We start from the raw sequence: 20127 nt of genomic DNA, 5'->3' as shown, positions 1-20127 counted from the left end.
AGTCCAGGTTTATCGCCTATCTGAGAGTAACCCGTACGGAAGTCCGGCCGAGGTTCCGCCACGGCCTCAAACGATGTGCGCAGGGTTCCCAAGCCCACCATCCGGGTGCCACTGCCTACCGCATTACGGCCCACCTCTCAGGTCAGCACCATGCACGGCCTCCAACATTACTATAAACACCAGAAACTACTTGCAACTCCTGGACCGAGTACTAAGCGATTAATAGGCCGAGCGGGGTCATATTTCAGGGCCCAACATGTGGTAGTATCTAGTCTTGGATTACATACACGAAACTCAGTTCCTATGGACGGTTCCAATGAAACAACCCGCCATGTACTCCTACACAGCCTTTCACCGGTACCTTTATCAAGTCAGGTTCAACACACAACCTTTGCTTACCGAACACATTGTCACAATTCTGTTCATCTCCCAGATGACAGACCATACACAACTCTAAGCATAGCATGCATAGCAGGATAAGGCACATCATAGCTCAAGCAACTACCAGGTATGCTAGGTTGCAAGGTTCGGATATTTACTGTGACAAGGTTAGGTCATGCAGAGGAAGTGGGTTCAACTAACGTGGCAAAAGCAGTTGAAGCATTTGATCCTAATGCAATAAATAAGTGCAGGAGCAGGAATATAGGATTTATCGGGATGATCAAAATGGTTGCTTGCCTTGTTGATCAGAGGAGGGACAATATCCGTCAGACGGATATTCGGTGGAATCCGGGGGTGCGGAGCCTACCGAAATGAATGGCAACAATCAATAACAATCATATGCAGACAAGATGATGCATGGGCATGGCATGAGAATGCAAGGTGTTAACTAATATAATCAACATGTATTAGGTTTGTAATTGATTTGAATCACATTCAAATATCAATTCAAACGAGGTATTCTCGGATACCGATTTAATTGATTCGACCTGATGCTCAGATCAACTTGATGTTGACATGCATGAGATGTCATGTTAAGGTACTGATTTGTAATTAGGACAATGTGTGACCATGTCATTCATAATGAAATTTGAATATTTTCCGAATTCCATTTATAAAGTAATTATAACAATTGACTTATTCATTAATCTACATGTTTCGGTTCTGTAACTTTTGCAAACATGATTGAAAATAGCATATTCAGATTCCTTGAATTTTTCTGATACTTTTTCATATATAAATTATTTTCATTGGAGTTACAGATTAATTTCTATGAATTTTTGAAGTTTTAAACATTTCTGGAATTATTTTTATACTGGAAAATACTTTTATTGCATCAGCATGACATCAGCAGGTCCATCTGGCCGTTGAAAGTCAAACGTGACAAGTGGGACCCACTGGTCAGTCTCTTTGGTCAATTTTAGATTAGGATTAATCTTATTTAGTTAATTAGACCCATTGGACCCACATGTCAGTGTCTTATTATTTTTACTGATTTATTTTTATTATTTCTAATCTTGCCAGAGGCTGGCCCCACCAGTCAGTGGCTCAGGCCAGCCGAGATCCATCGGCGGCGAGGTCGTCCTCGCCGGCGGGGAGCCTCCGGCGACCACCAGCACGACGGAGGGGCTCGAGAACGGCACACAGGGGCCAAACGCTGCGCGGAGAGCACCAGAAGAACGACACATCTCCTGCAGCTCCATTTCTGCACTTAGCCGGGGCTGATCTGGCCGGAGATGACGCCGGCGACGAGCTTGGCGGCGGCCAAGGCTCGGGTGTCATCGAGGCCATCGATACAGAGAGAACTACGCTCGGCTCTTAGCTCCTACAGCATCTACGCGACGGCCTGAAGCTGCTCGTGCCCTCGGAAGGACGAGCTGATCACCGAAGGGCTACCGGCGACGAGCTACAGCGGCGGATCTTGTCGGGCTCCGGTGAAACTAGGGCTAGAGGAGGGGATCGACGGGGAGATCTTAGGGGAAATGACCGCATGCTCACGGGGAGTGCAGTGGTGGCGCTAGTCTGCTCGGGGACGGCCTGGAGAGGGAGAACGTCGGCGGCGATCTTCGGTGACCCGAGGAAGAAGAGGACTGCTGCGCGTCGATTCACTGCATCTGGGCGTCGGGCTCGTGGCTAGGAAGCTTCAGGGGGTTGCGGCGGAGCTAAAGCGCGGCTCAGAAGGAAGGGAGGACGGCTAGAACGACGACGAGCTCGAGCTCTGCTCGGGCTCCAATGGCGGTAGAAGGAGGGAGGAGAGATCCGAGAGGAGGGGAAGAACTGGCGCTGGGAATGGATAGCCACGGGCTCGGGGAGCTTATCCCCGGCCTTGCCAGTGCGAGGCGGCGGCCAGGCAGGCGCACAGGTGCGTGGCCGCGCCGGAGAACGTGGCGGCCACCTCCTGCTGCCCACTGGCGGGGAGGAAGACGACATGAGCTGGGATGGGCCGGGCCAGGTGAGCGACAGGTAACTCCTTTCCCATTTTTTTCTGTTTTTGTTTTTGTTTTGCTAATTCACTGATTTTCTATTCATTTCAACTCCCAAATAAATTGTAAAAGCTATGTTAATAACCCTAGAATATTTGTTGGAATATTTCCAACTATTTCCAAAGTTTCCAACATTTTTGAAAATTTAAAGTTTCTGATTTCAAATTTAAAACTTGAAACCAGTAGCTTTTGCACCTATTTAAAATGCTTAAAGTGTGAAGAAAATAGTTTTCTCCAATGCTCATTTACTTTCATGATTTATCAGGAAGTTTGAACATTTCTTGAGGCCATTTTGGGTTCATTGATTTTAACTAGTTTGCGATTTCCTTATTTAAAGTAGTGGCTAGGGTTTTGAGTTTTTCCTTTACCACTTTCTTGTTCTTGTTGGAAAATTCTTAGATGCAAATGCAAAGAAGACATGAGCACAAGACTAACTTGCTTAAGGTGTCAGGGATGTGACAGTTTGGAAGCCACCTCAAAGGCTTACCACTAGTGGTTGAGAAACGCCTTCGTGGTGTTATCTCAAAGGGAGAATAGGGTGAGCCTTCGTGGCGTTGGTGTGCCTTCGTGGTAACATCCACCTATCTAACGGTGACTAGCTTCCCTCCAAGGAAGTGAACATCGGGATACATCTTCATCTCAGTGACCTTGGTTATCCTTAACCCTAACTCCTTACTTGTGGTTTACTTGTGCTACTTGAGCATACATACATTGCATATTGTTTGTGCTCATTATATTGTGTTGGCTATTTCTTGTACAAGATTAATCATTCAAGCATACCCTCTATATCCACACGTACATACTTGCAACCCTTGATATATCGTGTGATATAGTGTGATCTAGTATCTTGTGTTGTTCACCTACTTGTCGTGTGATATAGCTCAAGTAAGTTTGTGTAACTTACTTGTGCTTGTTAGTAACTGCATTGTGTCCATCTTGGTAGATCGTGTTGTTGATACACCTTGCAGTGCCTAGTGCATTTAGGATTTGTGCTTGACAAGTACCCTCTTAGTTTATTTCCGCATTAGGTTCAAGCCAAATCTGAAGAAGTTTTTAAATAGCCTATTCACCCCCCCTCTAGCCAAATCTGATGTCTCAAATTATACCCTATGGAGAATTCGTATGCTTCATCACTTTCGGGCCATGGGCCCAAATACTTTACGAATTGTTCTTGTAGGGATTGCCGACAAAAAGGATGATGCATCTTCATCTACTAATGAGATGTATCTTGATTGTGAGGCTTTTCTTGCCATTCATCGAACTATAAGTCCTGAAGTGTTTAAGTCTATCTTGACTTGCAAGTCAGCTCATGAAGTTTGGACTAAACTTGAAGATATATATGGTGGGTCCAATCTTGATGAAGACGGTATTATGATGAAGGAGTTGGTGCATGAGCTCTTCACTCTTTTCGATCTTAAAGATTCCACCACTACTTCCATATCCGATTGCTTGCACACCTCAGCATCTTCAATCTCACAAGGTAATGACATGGTGAGTGAAGAAATATATGTTGATGAAAATGTCATAGCCTCTATGGACACGAGCATATCTAGCACCACACATAGTGTAAATTATTGTGCTGATAGGTCATGCATTTCACCTAAAGATCCCTCGACAAATGTCTGTGGTGATATGCCTGCTTCCTCGTGTCCTCTTGATCAAAATATCTTGTTTCTCCCTAGTTGTTCTATGGCTAATACTTTAGGGGAAATCAAGAAATATGAAGTACCTTTGACTAATGAAGAATCTGATTCACCAAAAGAATCATCATCAACTCCTCCAGTTCACATGTGCCTCATGGCAAGAGGTAATAATGAGGTATCATCTTCCCTGTGCAATAACGATGATATTTGCGATGAGGATGATGATGAGGATTTGACCGAAAATATCTATGTGATCAGTAAAATTCTTCATAAAGCTAAAAATAACGCTCTTCAAAGATTCCAAGATATTCTTGCTTACTTTGAAAATTGTAATGATTCACTTAATCATGAACAAGCTAAAAGTGAACAACTTGAACATGAACTTGAGAAGAGTCATCAAGCATGTAGAGACTTAAGATCTTCAAAAGGAGAGATTGAAGTTGCTCATGATAAACTTAAGAAGGATTTTGAGGCCCTTCTCCTTGAATACAAGAATGTCAAGGGAGAGCTTGTCAAAACCTCTAAGATCTATGAGGAGCTTCAATCTACTCATGAGAAGTCTCTGATCGCTACTTACTCCTCTCATATTGTTGATGATACTTGTACATCTAACCCCGTCTCTTTTGAAGTATCAACATTGAAGGAGAATGTTGAGCTACGTTCTCAACTTGATTTACTAACTAGCAATTATGGGAAGTTGGAAGAAACCCATGTAATGCTCACAAACTCTCATGCCGATCTTCTAACATCCCTTAATGTGCAAAAGTTAGCTCATGAGGCTATCATCACCAAGGTAACATCAAGCGAGCCTCATGTGGACAATGGCACTACTTCTAGTCAAAGTACTATATTTCCATGTGCTAGTCCTCGTAATTCGTCTACTCATAATGTTGCTACCTCGTGTGATGAATTACTTTCCTTGCCTTGTTGCTCTAACATTGAAGCTTACACTTACTCTAGTACTTGCATTGATACTAACCGTGCAGAGGAAATCAAAGAGCTCAAGGCCCAAGTCACTTCTTTGAAGAAAGAGTTGGAACAGTGTCATGAAGGGATGCCCACACTCAACAACGTCCGGTGTGAGCAAACATCTCCGAATGACAAAAATGAGTTTGGAGTAAACTCAAACAAGAACAAGAGGGGCCTAGAACAAGTCAAGAATTCGGCCAAAATCATTTGCTTCAAGTGCAAAGTTAAAGGGCACCGTGTTAGATCTTGCCCTCTGAAGACGAAGTCTCAAAGTCATAAGCAACAAGGGAAGCGGCCACAAACTCAATCACATATTCAACTACAAGTTGAAGGAAGGCCTCTTCCCAATAAGACCCAAGCCACCCCAAGGTGAGAAATCAACTAGGAAGAAAACAAAGGGTAGATGTTGCTACTTATGTCGTGAGAAGGGTCACGTCGCTTCGTCTTGCACGAAAGGTAACTTATCCAACCCAATCACTATTGATGATACATATTCCCTTGGGAAGGATAAGGTTGGCAATGTGTTTGCCAAGTTTGTTGGTACTCAAAATGGTGTCAAGAAAAGAACCATTTGGGTTGCCAAGCCTATTGTGATTAACCTCTTAGGACCCAACGTAGTTGGGGACCAACAAGCTCAAACTTGATCAATAGGTGACCTTGGAGGACATTAGAGACTTGGATACATAATGAAGAATTAAGGGGTCTTCATCATTCATATTATCTCAAGCCAAGTCATTTGGATTATCGAATCTCTATCTTATATCCAATGTGCCTCCTTACGGTAACTTATACTTAAACTGTTTACATTGTTAGGTTCTTGCCCCTTTGCATGTTGTGGTTTTGTACCTTGCATGCGTTTGTATATGTTGTGCTTCCAACTTGCTTATCTTGAGTAATCGAGTATGTGTATGTTGGTTTGCACATCATGTACATGTGAGTCTTGTATTGAGCTTATTTGCATCTTGTCTGTATTTTTGTTGGCTCTTGTGAGAGATTAATGGACTATCCCATTGTGGGGGAGTGATGTGCTTTGCACACCTCACAATCCTATAAATGTGTATACATGGGGAATACCACTTAGTTTTGATGCTTCAAGATTATCTAGTGTCTATGTGGTATGTCTTACTCATGAGAAATTGAAATTCTATATGGTACATTAAGTATCTCTTGTTAGTTTTAATTTGCCACTTGTTAATGTTATTGGTTTATCACATTATGGGGGAGTAATATGCTATGTGCATATTACAAACCTAGAAAATGTGTACATTTGATGTATTGCCACTTAATGTTGATATTGTAAATTATCTTGTTCCTAGGTGGCATGTTAGCTCTACAAGTGTCATTTGCTTGAGTTTTATGGGTAAAGATGATCTTGGATATATTTCTGATCCACCAATGAGTATCATTTCAAAAATACTTCTTGTCCTTGACAATTGGTATTCCCATCATGTGATTGGAATTGCTAATCATCTTTACATTGGATTTTGTGTTTCGTTTGTCTTTCTTGCCTCTTATGAATCTATTTTTAACATGTCTAGTGTGGTTATAGATATAGAGAAAGTGATGATCCCATCGTGTGCGTTTTGTATTCAAATGCAAATTCTATATAATGCACGTCCCTTGGGGGAGCTATCCTATTCTCTTTAAAAACACTCTCTTTATTCACCCATCATAAAATCATTTGATCCCCATCAAGTGTGTGTCGATGGGGGGCAAGTCTTGCTCTTTATGATGCTTTGTGCCATCATGAAAATTTGTAGAGGGCTTTGTTTGTTGGAACCTAGCTCTCTCTTGGAAACTAGATACCTCGTGTTTGTTTTCCTTCAATTTGTTTCTTGTTGCCTTCTATTTGGCATGTGTCAATGGATATCTCATTCCTTGATTTATCTTTTAATTGATATCCTTCAAATGATAGTTCTTTTGTTTTAGGATCTTATTATCACTTGATACCTTGTCTTTTGATGACTTATCAACTTTGTGTTGAGTTGATTCTTGAGAGTCTTGAGCATGCGTATCTAGCTACTATATACAACTTGTTTTGCTTGCTTTCCTCTTTTGACCCAATATATAAGGGAAACTCCCTGTCATAAATTGGCTAAGGTGTGCATGAAATTCAAATTCATATCTATATGCACATATGTGTGTGGAGTTTGTCCTATGTATTGCTGGTGTTCTAACTCTTTGGTCCCAATGAGTTTGGGCACCATTTTGTTTGTTTTTGTTGTTCCAAGAACAACTGGAGATGCATTGGATGCTCGGCTCACCTATAAGGAAGATGTTGAGACCATGTGATTATTGGAACCAAGTTAGGATGATCAAAGAACAACTATCTACTACATCAATCCAATGTTGTCTCGGTAACAAGTATCCACTTCATGCATTCTTTTCTTGCAAAGGACCCAACCTGTCTTTTCTTTTCCAGGTTGCATCATGGCATGAATCTCTTGATTTGTTCTCGTAGTACTTGTTTGCTTTCTCAGAGCATCCGAACGATGATGTCTTACTGCTAGTTGGGATGTCTTTGATGTTCGTATGTTGGAAGTTCATATTATACAATAAGAAAATATTATGCCATGTGCTATGCTTCCAAGCAAAAGATCTCATTGATATATTTATGACTTCCCTTTTTGGATATCTAGTGTTCTTCCTTCTTGTAACCATTTCGTGTGTACATCCTTCTTTGTGGATATATATATCATCATGATTGTCTTCTACTTAGAATCTTGGTCACATGAGAGAAGTTACATCTCTAATTGATATCCTCTTTTCTTTCGCGTCCATCGCTGCATTTCCTTTTTCGATTTTTGGTGGCAACGTGAAAGGATTTGTTTTGAGTGTGTATCTTATTTTTCTACATCTTGGTGCACTCTTTGGCCGTGAAGATTATTTTTCCTCATGCTTGTCTTGATGAGGGTTTTGCCATTTTCAATTAGTATCCCTCCTCTTGACAAGATTCTTACTTCCTATCTTCACAATGGGTTGTCACAAGCGTTGGTTCTTATTTTGTTTATTAGTAAGCTTGTGAACCCATTTTCTAGTATGTGTGTGTGGGAATGATATGTCTTGCACTTTGTATCTCATATTCATCAAGACTATGTTGATGAGCAATGCTCATCCTTATCTTAAGTCTTCTCAAGTGCTTTGCCATGACTCACACACATGTAACATCCCAAAATTATAAATTTTGGAATGTTAATATAATTATTAGATTGATTGTTTGTTTGTTTGCTTGAGTGATTTAAACTTGTGTGAAATTTGAAACTTTTCAAAAACTTTTGAATGAGAGGGAATAAAATGACTTTCCCCATCTCCGATGAATTCAAATTCAATCTTTTAAAAGCAATGAGAGAAGATGACATGCCTTCTTCAACTATAAAGAATTTGAATGGAGCTGGCATTTGAATTTCCTTCGATTTTAATTTGCAAATTCTATTTTCCCTCCACTCAAGAAATGCCGAGGAATAATATTCTGTCAAACAGAAAAGAGAGGAGGAACATGACCCTCCAGAGCGAGCGGCATTTGTTGAAGTATTTTGAGCCAAGGAAACAAAATTTAATTTGAGAAAATAATTGCAAAAAGAAATAGTGCTTTTAGGGTTTTTTTTGGAAAAACATTTTTTTTAGTTTTTATTTTGGCCGTGGAAAAATGCCCATCATTTAGATTTTATTTTTCTGATAATTTTAGTATGTAGAAACTCTATATTCCGAATTGATTTGATTTCCCTTTTATCGTTTTAGTTTCGTATTTTTGAAAAAGGAAAGAAATCGTGTTTAAATGGAAATAAACGGTGGCCCATTAAGACCTTTCCAAAAACTGGCCCAACAGGATCTTCTTCTTCCTCTATCTCCTTCCTCACGTGCACAGGACCTTCCTTAGCCATGGCCACGGAAATCCTCCCTTCCCGATCTCCCCCTCCCTTCCATCCCAGCTCCTCCCGAGCCCCCTATAAGAACCCACCCGGCGTCCTCGTTCCATTTTCCCAAAGAGACGCCACCCTCATCGCCTCTAGCCGCCGGCCACCTCGCCGGAGTAACCGTGCCCCGGTTGAGTCCAGGAGCTCCCTGCCGACTTCCCCATGGCCCCTACCCTCGCTGCACCACACCCCTGCGCGCCCCACCCCTCCTCCGCCGATGCCCCACCCCGCCGGCGACCTCCCCACCTCGCCGGAGTTCTTCCTCTGTGTCACCCATGGTGAGATTCACGAAATCCCGTATTGCAGTTTTTTCAGAAAATTGCAATCTTAGAAAATTCATATCTATTAGTCTATAACTCCGAATTGGGTGATTCTTTTTGCGTTGGATCACAAATATTATGTAGTTTCTGCAGATATATAATTTGTCTATGTTTGGATTTATAAAAAATGAGTTAGATCAGATTTGAATTAAAGCTTGTTTTGCTTATTCCGGGAGTTTAAAAATAGCTTTTAATCTGATTCTTTTTGCTGATGCTTCGTATTGATCATATCATTGAGTAGTTTAAGTTTAATTTTTTTAAATATTTTTACTTAGGGTTTTAAGCAAAACAGATTCTGTTTTAGCCTTTTTTGTTTTCTTGCTATTTCTTTTGTATTAATTGTTCTTAATTTGGTTTTTTTTGTAATTGTGACAAGTTATATTTTGTTTTTCTGATATTTACCAGTAACTTTTCAACAAGAACAAAATTATATTTTATTTATTCTTATTTGTTTGCATGGAATCAATTCTAGTTCTATACTAACTTGCGAATTGATTGCATTGCTAGTTTGATTTCCTATTTTGAAAATACTTATAAAAAATATTGTTTCGTAAATTTTACTTCTGTTATCTTAGTTATTTTTATATTTTGTTTTCTGTTATTTCTTATATTTTAATGTTTTATTTTCAGTTAGAACAAAAAATATATAGTGTTTGATGTAGTAGAAGGCTTCCTAGCTTCTTTGAAGTTTTCTTTGGATTTTTATCCGCCCTCTCTTATTGATTTTTGATTGCATCAACTTTTATTGCTGTTTGTTAATTGATTGCTAGAATGATTGCTAGTGTGAGTGCTTATGTGAATGATATGTTTGTTATATAGATTTCATCGGAGAGTGACGAGTAGTCTATCAAGTTATTTCTCGAGAAATTCTTCTTCGTCAACATCACCAGGCAAGTCATTTTGATCATACTATCACCTATGTTTTATGCATCGTAGTTCTACCATCCTATGCCCAATTGCATGCTGAGTAGGTACTTGGAAATTTTAGTATAGATTGTAGTATCATGTGGTAGGCACACAACAACCCCGATACTTGGCCCCGGGACGACAAATTTCATATTGCTATGCTTGAGTAGACGGGATTTCGGTTGAGTGCATAACACGAGTGATGCGAGGTTGATTAATAATCAAGACCGGTTAAGACAAGATTTTCTAGACCTCGGACGCAAATGCAACTCTGGGTGAAGGACGGTTGATCGGCTCCCTGGAGAACCCAGTGGATGACCCGGGATGCTGGAGAGGCCATGACATCCTGCGGAAAGCTTCACCCAGGCTCAAAGAGACGGACGGATATTTTCAAGACCCAAGGCTTACCTGCACATCCACAAGTCATTGTGGGCTCTGGCTTGGTTGGACAACGCGGCGACTCTGGACAGGTGGTGCTAGCAGATGTAGAAGAACGGTAGGAATGGATGGGCACCGACAGGGATTCAGAGGGACCCGTTGAAAGACCATGTTTTGATCATCCGGTCTTCAAACACCCTGAAGTGCGAGGACATACTCGGAGGCGATCAAATCTTGTGGGGAACGTGTGCAAAACTCTACAGAGTACTCAAACCTAATCGATTAGCCGTGTCCACGGTCATGGACAACTTGAGCCAAAGGAACTGAAGTTATCTGGATTTCTCAACACCATTATATATATTTGATGAGGGTAATATTGATAACTCGGGTATGAGAACTGGTTGGCGGAACCATCTCATTAACAACCAACTACGTTTCGTATTTTTGAAAAAGGAAAGAAATCGTGTTTAAATGGAAATAAACGGTGGCCCATTAAGACCTTTCCAAAAACTGGCCCAACAGGATCTTCTTCTTCCTCTATCTCCTTCCTCACGTGCACAGGACCTTCCTTAGCCATGGCCACGGAAATCCTCCCTTCCCGATCTCCCCCTCCCTTCCATCCCAGCTCCTCCCGAGCCCCCTATAAGAACCCACCCGGCGTCCTCGTTCCATTTTCCCAAAGAGACGCCACCCTCATCGCCTCTAGCCGCCGGCCACCTCGCCGGAGTAACCGTGCCCCGGTTGAGTCCAGGAGCTCCCTGCCGACTTCCCCATGGCCCCTACCCTCGCTGCACCACACCCCTGCGCGCCCCACCCCTCCTCCGCCGATGCCCCACCCCGCCGGCGACCTCCCCACCTCGCCGGAGTTCTTCCTCTGTGTCACCCATGGTGAGATTCACGAAATCCCGTATTGCAGTTTTTTCAGAAAATTGCAATCTTAGAAAATTCATATCTATTAGTCTATAACTCCGAATTGGGTGATTCTTTTTGCGTTGGATCACAAATATTATGTAGTTTCTGCAGATATATAATTTGTCTATGTTTGGATTTATAAAAAATGAGTTAGATCAGATTTGAATTAAAGCTTGTTTTGCTTATTCCGGGAGTTTAAAAATAGCTTTTAATCTGATTCTTTTTGCTGATGCTTCGTATTGATCATATCATTGAGTAGTTTAAGTTTAATTTTTTTAAATATTTTTACTTAGGGTTTTAAGCAAAACAGATTCTGTTTTAGCCTTTTTTGTTTTCTTGCTATTTCTTTTGTATTAATTGTTCTTAATTTGGTTTTTTTTGTAATTGTGACAAGTTATATTTTGTTTTTCTGATATTTACCAGTAACTTTTCAACAAGAACAAAATTATATTTTATTTATTCTTATTTGTTTGCATGGAATCAATTCTAGTTCTATACTAACTTGCGAATTGATTGCATTGCTAGTTTGATTTCCTATTTTGAAAATACTTATAAAAAATATTGTTTCGTAAATTTTACTTCTGTTATCTTAGTTATTTTTATATTTTGTTTTCTGTTATTTCTTATATTTTAATGTTTTATTTTCAGTTAGAACAAAAAATATATAGTGTTTGATGTAGTAGAAGGCTTCCTAGCTTCTTTGAAGTTTTCTTTGGATTTTTATCCGCCCTCTCTTATTGATTTTTGATTGCATCAACTTTTATTGCTGTTTGTTAATTGATTGCTAGAATGATTGCTAGTGTGAGTGCTTATGTGAATGATATGTTTGTTATATAGATTTCATCGGAGAGTGACGAGTAGTCTATCAAGTTATTTCTCGAGAAATTCTTCTTCGTCAACATCACCAGGCAAGTCATTTTGATCATACTATCACCTATGTTTTATGCATCGTAGTTCTACCATCCTATGCCCAATTGCATGCTGAGTAGGTACTTGGAAATTTTAGTATAGATTGTAGTATCATGTGGTAGGCACACAACAACCCCGATACTTGGCCCCGGGACGACAAATTTCATATTGCTATGCTTGAGTAGACGGGATTTCGGTTGAGTGCATAACACGAGTGATGCGAGGTTGATTAATAATCAAGACCGGTTAAGACAAGATTTTCTAGACCTCGGACGCAAATGCAACTCTGGGTGAAGGACGGTTGATCGGCTCCCTGGAGAACCCAGTGGATGACCCGGGATGCTGGAGAGGCCATGACATCCTGCGGAAAGCTTCACCCAGGCTCAAAGAGACGGACGGATATTTTCAAGACCCAAGGCTTACCTGCACATCCACAAGTCATTGTGGGCTCTGGCTTGGTTGGACAACGCGGCGACTCTGGACAGGTGGTGCTAGCAGATGTAGAAGAACGGTAGGAATGGATGGGCACCGACAGGGATTCAGAGGGACCCGTTGAAAGACCATGTTTTGATCATCCGGTCTTCAAACACCCTGAAGTGCGAGGACATACTCGGAGGCGATCAAATCTTGTGGGGAACGTGTGCAAAACTCTACAGAGTACTCAAACCTAATCGATTAGCCGTGTCCACGGTCATGGACAACTTGAGCCAAAGGAACTGAAGTTATCTGGATTTCTCAACACCATTATATATATTTGATGAGGGTAATATTGATAACTCGGGTATGAGAACTGGTTGGCGGAACCATCTCATTAACAACCAACTACGTAGTAACATTTTGCTTTTAGCCCTCTCTTGATGTAGGAGAAAACTTGCTTTTCGCTAAAAACTTATAGCCCCACCTGCCATATATGCATATAGTATAGATGATTACTTTTCACCCCTCTCTTATGTGACTTGCCGGCATATTCAATATGCTGACCTACACGGCTGCAACGTCTTATGTTGCAGATATTTTTCTTCGACGAGTAAGAGTACGATTCAGGGTTACGGTCTACACTCAACTTGCCGCTGGTGTTTATTGGGACTCCACTCCCTTGACTGCTTCCGCTGAGATATTTAAGGTATATATCAGTTTTACGCTATTTACATGTGATTGCACTTTGATATATACATTGATGTACTGTGTGTGCCAGCATACTGATCCAGGGATGGCACAGAAACACAGAGGCTTGACTCGTTTTGAGTCGGGTCGCTACAGAAATGGTATCAGAGCACATGTTGACTGTAGGACGTGACCCTAGAAACTGGAAATTTCTTAGGATAGGATCTCTCAAAAATCATATTTTCGGGAACACCTTTTACTTCTCATCTCTTCTGATTTCATCAAACATTCTCTCTCACCTCCAACAGTTAGACAATACCCTTACCCCTTCGACCTCATGAAGAATTAACGAAGTTCTACTTCAAAGTAAAGAGGATTTCACCACGCGTTTGAAGAATTGACGCTACACCAACACAGGACTCTCAAGACCCGAAGAACTCGAAGACCCCGAAGTGTTCGAATATTTATATGACCATTAGAAGTCCAAACCCCAATTATATACCCACGTTAGTTACGATGATTTGTGAGCCGTCATTGGTGTGTGTTTTCCGACGGCCACAACTAAAACCTACTCTCAAAAAATATTGTTTGTATTGTGTGTATCTCCCTCCCTCTCTTACCCGTCTCATCCCCAAAACCTCAACCCTACCAGATGGAGTATGAAGCTGGACTTGTAGTCTCTGGACCAATGACCCAACTGGAGGCTGAAATATGGATTCAGAACATGGAGAACCACTTCAGGAGCAACTTGATCTCAAGGAAGTATGAAGTGGAACACGCTGTTCAGTACTATAGACAAAGTGCTGCAATCTGGTGGAAAATGCACCATGCCATACAAGGATTTAGTGGAGCAGAAACTTGGGACGAATTCAAGAACACTCTGTTAAGATCCCGACTTATTCAGAAGTGCTATGATAATCCGAAGGAGAAGACTTGTGCATGCAAGATCTGTGGAGAAATAGGACACACCCAGGAAGAACACAAGGATGGATGCACTCATTGTGAAGAAAATCACCCAGCTGAGGAGTGCCCAAGCAGTCAGGTGACTTGTTTCCTTTGTGAAGGAACCACCCACTACCCAGCTCAATGTCACATTTACCACAAGGTGCAACAAGTTGTCAAGCAGCAGAAAGAAGAAGTGAAGGAAACCCTCAAGAAGAAGATTCTAGAAGAACCGGTGATGAACGAATATATTGAAGACCCTGATGGACAAGGTCTGACCAGATTTTTCTCCAATGCATGCTATTCATGTGGAGAAGAAGGACATTATTCACAGGACTGCACGAAGAGAAGCCAAGAGTATCTGGGAACTTCCTAATGGAAGAAGTGGAGTTTGATCCACTTGAAATAGAAGAACTGGCCAAAATAAAGGAGTCCGGAAAGAAGAAAAAGTACCCTCGGAAGAACCAAATCTCTGCAGACATAGACCTGAGTCATGTCACATGTTACAAGTGTATGGAATTTGGCCACCACAAATACATGTGCTCAGGAAGGAAGCCGGAAATCCAAGGAGAAAAAGCAAAAGCTAATAAGCCTCGAGACTTGTCAGAACTCATTTGCTTTCGTTGCAAGGAAGCAGGACATTTTGCTAGCGATTGTCCGCAAAGGAAGAAAGCTAGAATGGAGTAGTTAAGTTTTGACCAGGGCAATAAGTGTGATCCGAAGCACTCCTGTTTTTCATTGAAATCATGGAGTGAAATTTTTGTAACAGAAGTCCCTAAGATTGTAATAACATCATGAATAAATGGAATTTATTGTCTCATGATTGCCTATGTTGAAACTGTATGCGTTGTTTCTCTATGAGCAAAGATCTTTGAACATTATGAGGATATGAGAAAATATGGTCTATGGAGGCATGAGTATAATTCATTTTAAGTGTGGTAGTAATCGGTAAACCCACAGGATCCACTGAGTAGGAATGTACCATGATTACCAAGGAGACACATACATTCCTCTGAGTACCTATTTACTGACACCTGTAGATGACAACTCTCTACGAGTCATTCCTCAAGGGCCTAGAAACGATCATGACCCTGACCAATGAGCATGATTACCCGAAAATCCTGAAGGACATGATGAAGCACATTCGTCTTGAAGGAGATGCAGTCTACAAAGGCTACCCATTCATGGAAAGTGGAGTAGAACTTTGGCATGTGGAAGTACACCTCCACCGTGTGAAAGGAGTTTGTCCAAAGACTATGGGGCAATACTTCTTTATTTCACGTGTACCACGAGCAACCTTCTTTGATGCTGTTCGTGAAGCTGCCATGGAAGCCATACATCAGATTGGAGAAATACTTGAAGCAAGACTCTGTCATACCCAGGAATACCTGAGTGAAGTACGTGCGGAGATGATGGAGATGAAGCTCATAACCACCATGATGAAGCAAAAGATGGATGATTTCAAGGAGCACATTGGAAAGTTCGAGTGGAACTAAAGTACCTCCAAGAGAGGCGGATGAATAAAGTTGGTAGAAATGCTCGACCATACCGAACCATGTGGATGGCAGCATTTGTAATAAATTACTTTTGAGTTAGAATTTTGAAGGAAGCAAGGATGTAATAAAGGATTGATTATGAAATGAATATGATTTATGGAAGAAGCTATGATGGATCAGCAAACATTTTCTTAGGAGCATACGAAAACCTGAGAGTTGTGAAGATACGATAGATGTTTCGTTCAGGTTGCAGAACCAATGGATTATCCGAACTTCGTTCGTGGACAAGAGAAATTCTGCAACGCTTGTGAGGATGCCCAAGTGTTAGAATGCGAGATTCGCTAAACCTTATACAGAGAAATGATTTGGGTGCGGATTGGATTGATCACCATGACGACCTACTCTTATCATTTATCTTGCTATTCGGAATGGTAAATCTGAGAGACTTACCCATATTGAGAGACGACGCTCTTTGAAGCTTTTGTTTAAGCCTTAGAATGGTATAATGAACGCCCCAAGTACGTGGCATTTGTTGTCACGCGTAGGAATTTTTACGGTGAGAATGAAACCAAGACCCTCTCTCTGCAGGATAACCACAAATGGTAGACCACCATGAGAACCATCGATAGGTTATTTAGAATTGACCACGAGTCTGTCAGTTAAGAAGACCTAGTAAAGGAAGAAGCTTATATCAACAGAAGGACCCTCGTTTTAATGGAAACGTTATGAATATAGCGGAAGATATGAAGACTCTGAGGAGTCAGATGCGAAAAACCCCAGAGGTTTGTTAAAATCTTAAGGGACCAGTAGCACTCATTTTAAGTGTGGTAGCATCCCACTTTGCCGGAAGTTGGATTTGTTAGAAGACCCCCAAACCCTAACCTTTCTTTCTAGCCTCTTCGAATCTTGAGGACGAGATTCATTTTAAGCGTGGTAGTTTGTAACATCCCAAAATTATAAATTTTGGAATGTTAATATAATTATTAGATTGATTGTTTGTTTGTTTGCTTCAGTGATTGAAACTTGTGTGAAATTTGAAACTTTTCAAAAACTTTTGAATGAGAGGGAATAAAATGACTTTCCCCATCTCCGATGAATTCAAATTCAATCTTTTAAAAGCAATGAGAGAAGATGACATGACTTCTTCAACTATAAAGAATTTGAATGGAGCTGGCATTTGAATTTCCTTCGATTTTAATTTGCAAATTCTATTTTCCCTCCACTCAAGAAATGGCGGGGAATAATATTCTGTCAAACAGAAAAGAGAGGAGGAACATGACCCTCCAGAGCCAGGGGCATTTGTTGAAGTATTTTGAGCCAAGGAAACAAAATTTAATTTGAGAAAATAATTGCAAAAAGAAATAGTGCTTTTAGGGTTTTTTTTGGAAAAACATTTTTTTTAGTTTTTATTTTGGCCGTGGAAAAATGCCCATCATTTAGATTTTATTTTTCTGATAATTTTAGTATGTAGAAACTCTATATTCCGAATTGATTTGATTTCCCTTTTATCGTTTTAGTTTCCTATTTTTGAAAAAGGAAAGAAATGATGTTTAAATGAAAATAAACGGTGGCCCATTAAGACCTTTCCAAAAACTGGCCCAACAGGATCTTCTTCTTCCTCTATCTCCTTCCTCACGTGCACAGGACCTTCCTTAGCCATGGACACGGAAATCCTCCCTTCCCGATCTCCCTCTCCCTTCCATCCTAGCTCCTCCCGAGCCCCCTATAAGAACCCACCCGGCGTCCTCGTTCCATTTTCCCAAAGAGACGCCACCCTCATCGCCTCTAGCCGCCGGCCACCTCGCCGGAGTAACCGTGCCCCGGTCGAGTCCAGGAGCTCCCTGCCGACTTCCCCATGGCCCCTACCCTCGCTGCACCACACCCCTGCGCGCCCCACCCCTCCTCCGCCGATTCCCCACCCCTCCGTCGACCTCCCCACCTCACCGGAGCAGCTACCTCGCCGGAGTTCTTCCTCTGTGTCACCCATGGCGAGATTCACGAAATCCCGTATTGCAGTTTTTTCAGATAATTGCAATCTTAGAAAATTCATATCTATTAGTGTATAACTCCGAATTGGGTGAGTCTTTTTGCGTTGGATCACAAATATTATGTAGTTTCTGTAGATATATAATTTGTCTGTGTTTGGATTTATAAAAAATGAGTTAGATCAGATTTGAATTAAAGCTTGTTTTGCTTATTCCGGGAGTTTAAAAATAGCTTTTAATTTGATTCTTTTTGCTGATGCTTCGTATTGATCATATCATTCAGTAGTTTAAGTTTAAGTTTTTTTAAATAATTTTACTTAGGGTTTTAAGCAAAACAGATTCTGTTTTAGCCTTTTTTGTTTTCTTGCTATTTCTTTTGTATTAATTGTTCTTAATTTGTTTTTTTGTAATTGTGACAAGTTATATTTTGTTTTTTTGATATTTACCAGTAACTTTTCAACAAGAACAAAATTTTATTTTATTTATTCTTATTTGTTTGCATGGAATCAATTCTAGTTCTATACTAACTTGCGAATTGATTGCATTGCTAGTTTGATTTCCTATTTTGAAAATACTTATAAAAAATATTGTTTCATAAATTTTACTTCTGTTATCTTAGTTATTTTATATTTTGTTTTCTGTTATTTTGTCTATTTTAGTGTTTTATTTTCAGTTAGAACAAAAAATATATAGTGTTTGATGTAGTAGAAGGCTTCCTAGCTTCTTTGAAGTTTTCTTTGGATTTTTATCCGCCCTCTCTTATTGATTTTTGATTGCATCAACTTTTATTGCTGTTTGTTAATTGATTGCTAGAATGATTGCTAGTGTGAGTGCTTATGTGAATGATATGTTTGTTATATAGATTTCATCGGAGAGTGACGAGTAGTCTATCAAGTTATTTCTCGAGAAATTCTTCTTCGTCAACATCACCAGGCAAGTCATTTTGATCATACTATCACCTATGTTTTATGCATCGTAGTTCTACCATCCTATGCCCAATTGCATGCTGAGTAGGTACTTGGAAATTTTAGTATAGATTGTAGTATCATGTGGTAGGCACACAACAACCCCGATACTTGGCCCCGGGACGACAAATTTCATATTGCTATGCTTGAGTAGACGGGATTTCGGTTGAGTGCATAACACGAGTGATGCGAGGTTGATTAATAATCAAGACCGGTTAAGACAAGATTTTCAAGACCTCGGACACAAATGCAACTCTGGGTGAAGGACGGTTGATCGGCTCCCTGGAGAACCCAGTGGATGACCCGGGATGCTGGAGAAGCCATGACATCCTGCGGAAAGCTTCACCCAGGCTCAAAAAGACGGACGGATATTTTCAAGACCCAAGGCTTACCTGCACAGCCACAAGTCATTGTGGGCTCTGGCTTGGTTGGACAACGCGGCGGCTGTGGACAGGCGGTGCTAGCAGATGTAGAAGAACGGTAGGAATGGATGGGCACCGACAGGGATTCAGAGGGACCCGTTGAAAGACCATGTTTTGATCATCCGGTCTTCAAACACCCTGAAGTGCGAGGACATACTCGGAGGCGATCAAATCTTGTGGGGAACGTGTGCAAAACTCTGCAGAGTACTCAATCCTAATCGATTAGCCGTGTCCACGGTCATGGACAACTTGAGCCAAAGGAACTGAAGTTATCTGGATTTCTCAACACCATTATATATATTTGATGAGGGTAATATTGATAACTCGGGTATGAGAACTGGTTGGTAGAACCATCTCATTAACAACCAACTACGTAGTAACATTTTGCTTTGAGCCCTCTCTTGATGTAGGAGAAAACTTGCTTTTCGCTAAAAACTTATAGCCCCACCTGCCATATATGCATATAGTATAGATGATTACTTTTCACCCCTCTCTTATGTGACTTGCCGGCATATTCAATATGCTGACCTACACGGCTGCAACCTCTTATGTTGCAGATATTTTTCTTCGACGAGTAAGAGTACGATTCAGGGTTACGGTCTACACTCAACTTGCCGTTGGTGTTTATTGGGACTCCACTCCCTTGACTGCTTTCGCTGAGATATTTAAGGTATATATCAGTTTTACGCTATTTACATGTGATTGCACTTCGATATATACATTGATGTACTGTGTGTGCCAGCATACTGATCCAGGGATGGCACAGAAACACAGAGGCTTGACTCGTTTTGAGTCGGGTCGCTACAACACATTACTTTGGTTGAGCTTATTCTTAAGTT

Source organism: Hordeum vulgare, chromosome 3H, assembly GCF_904849725.1.
Source record: "Hordeum vulgare subsp. vulgare chromosome 3H, MorexV3_pseudomolecules_assembly, whole genome shotgun sequence".
Taxonomy (NCBI): Eukaryota; Viridiplantae; Streptophyta; class Magnoliopsida; order Poales; family Poaceae; genus Hordeum; species Hordeum vulgare.
Note: the sequence above shows the minus strand (reverse complement) of the source record.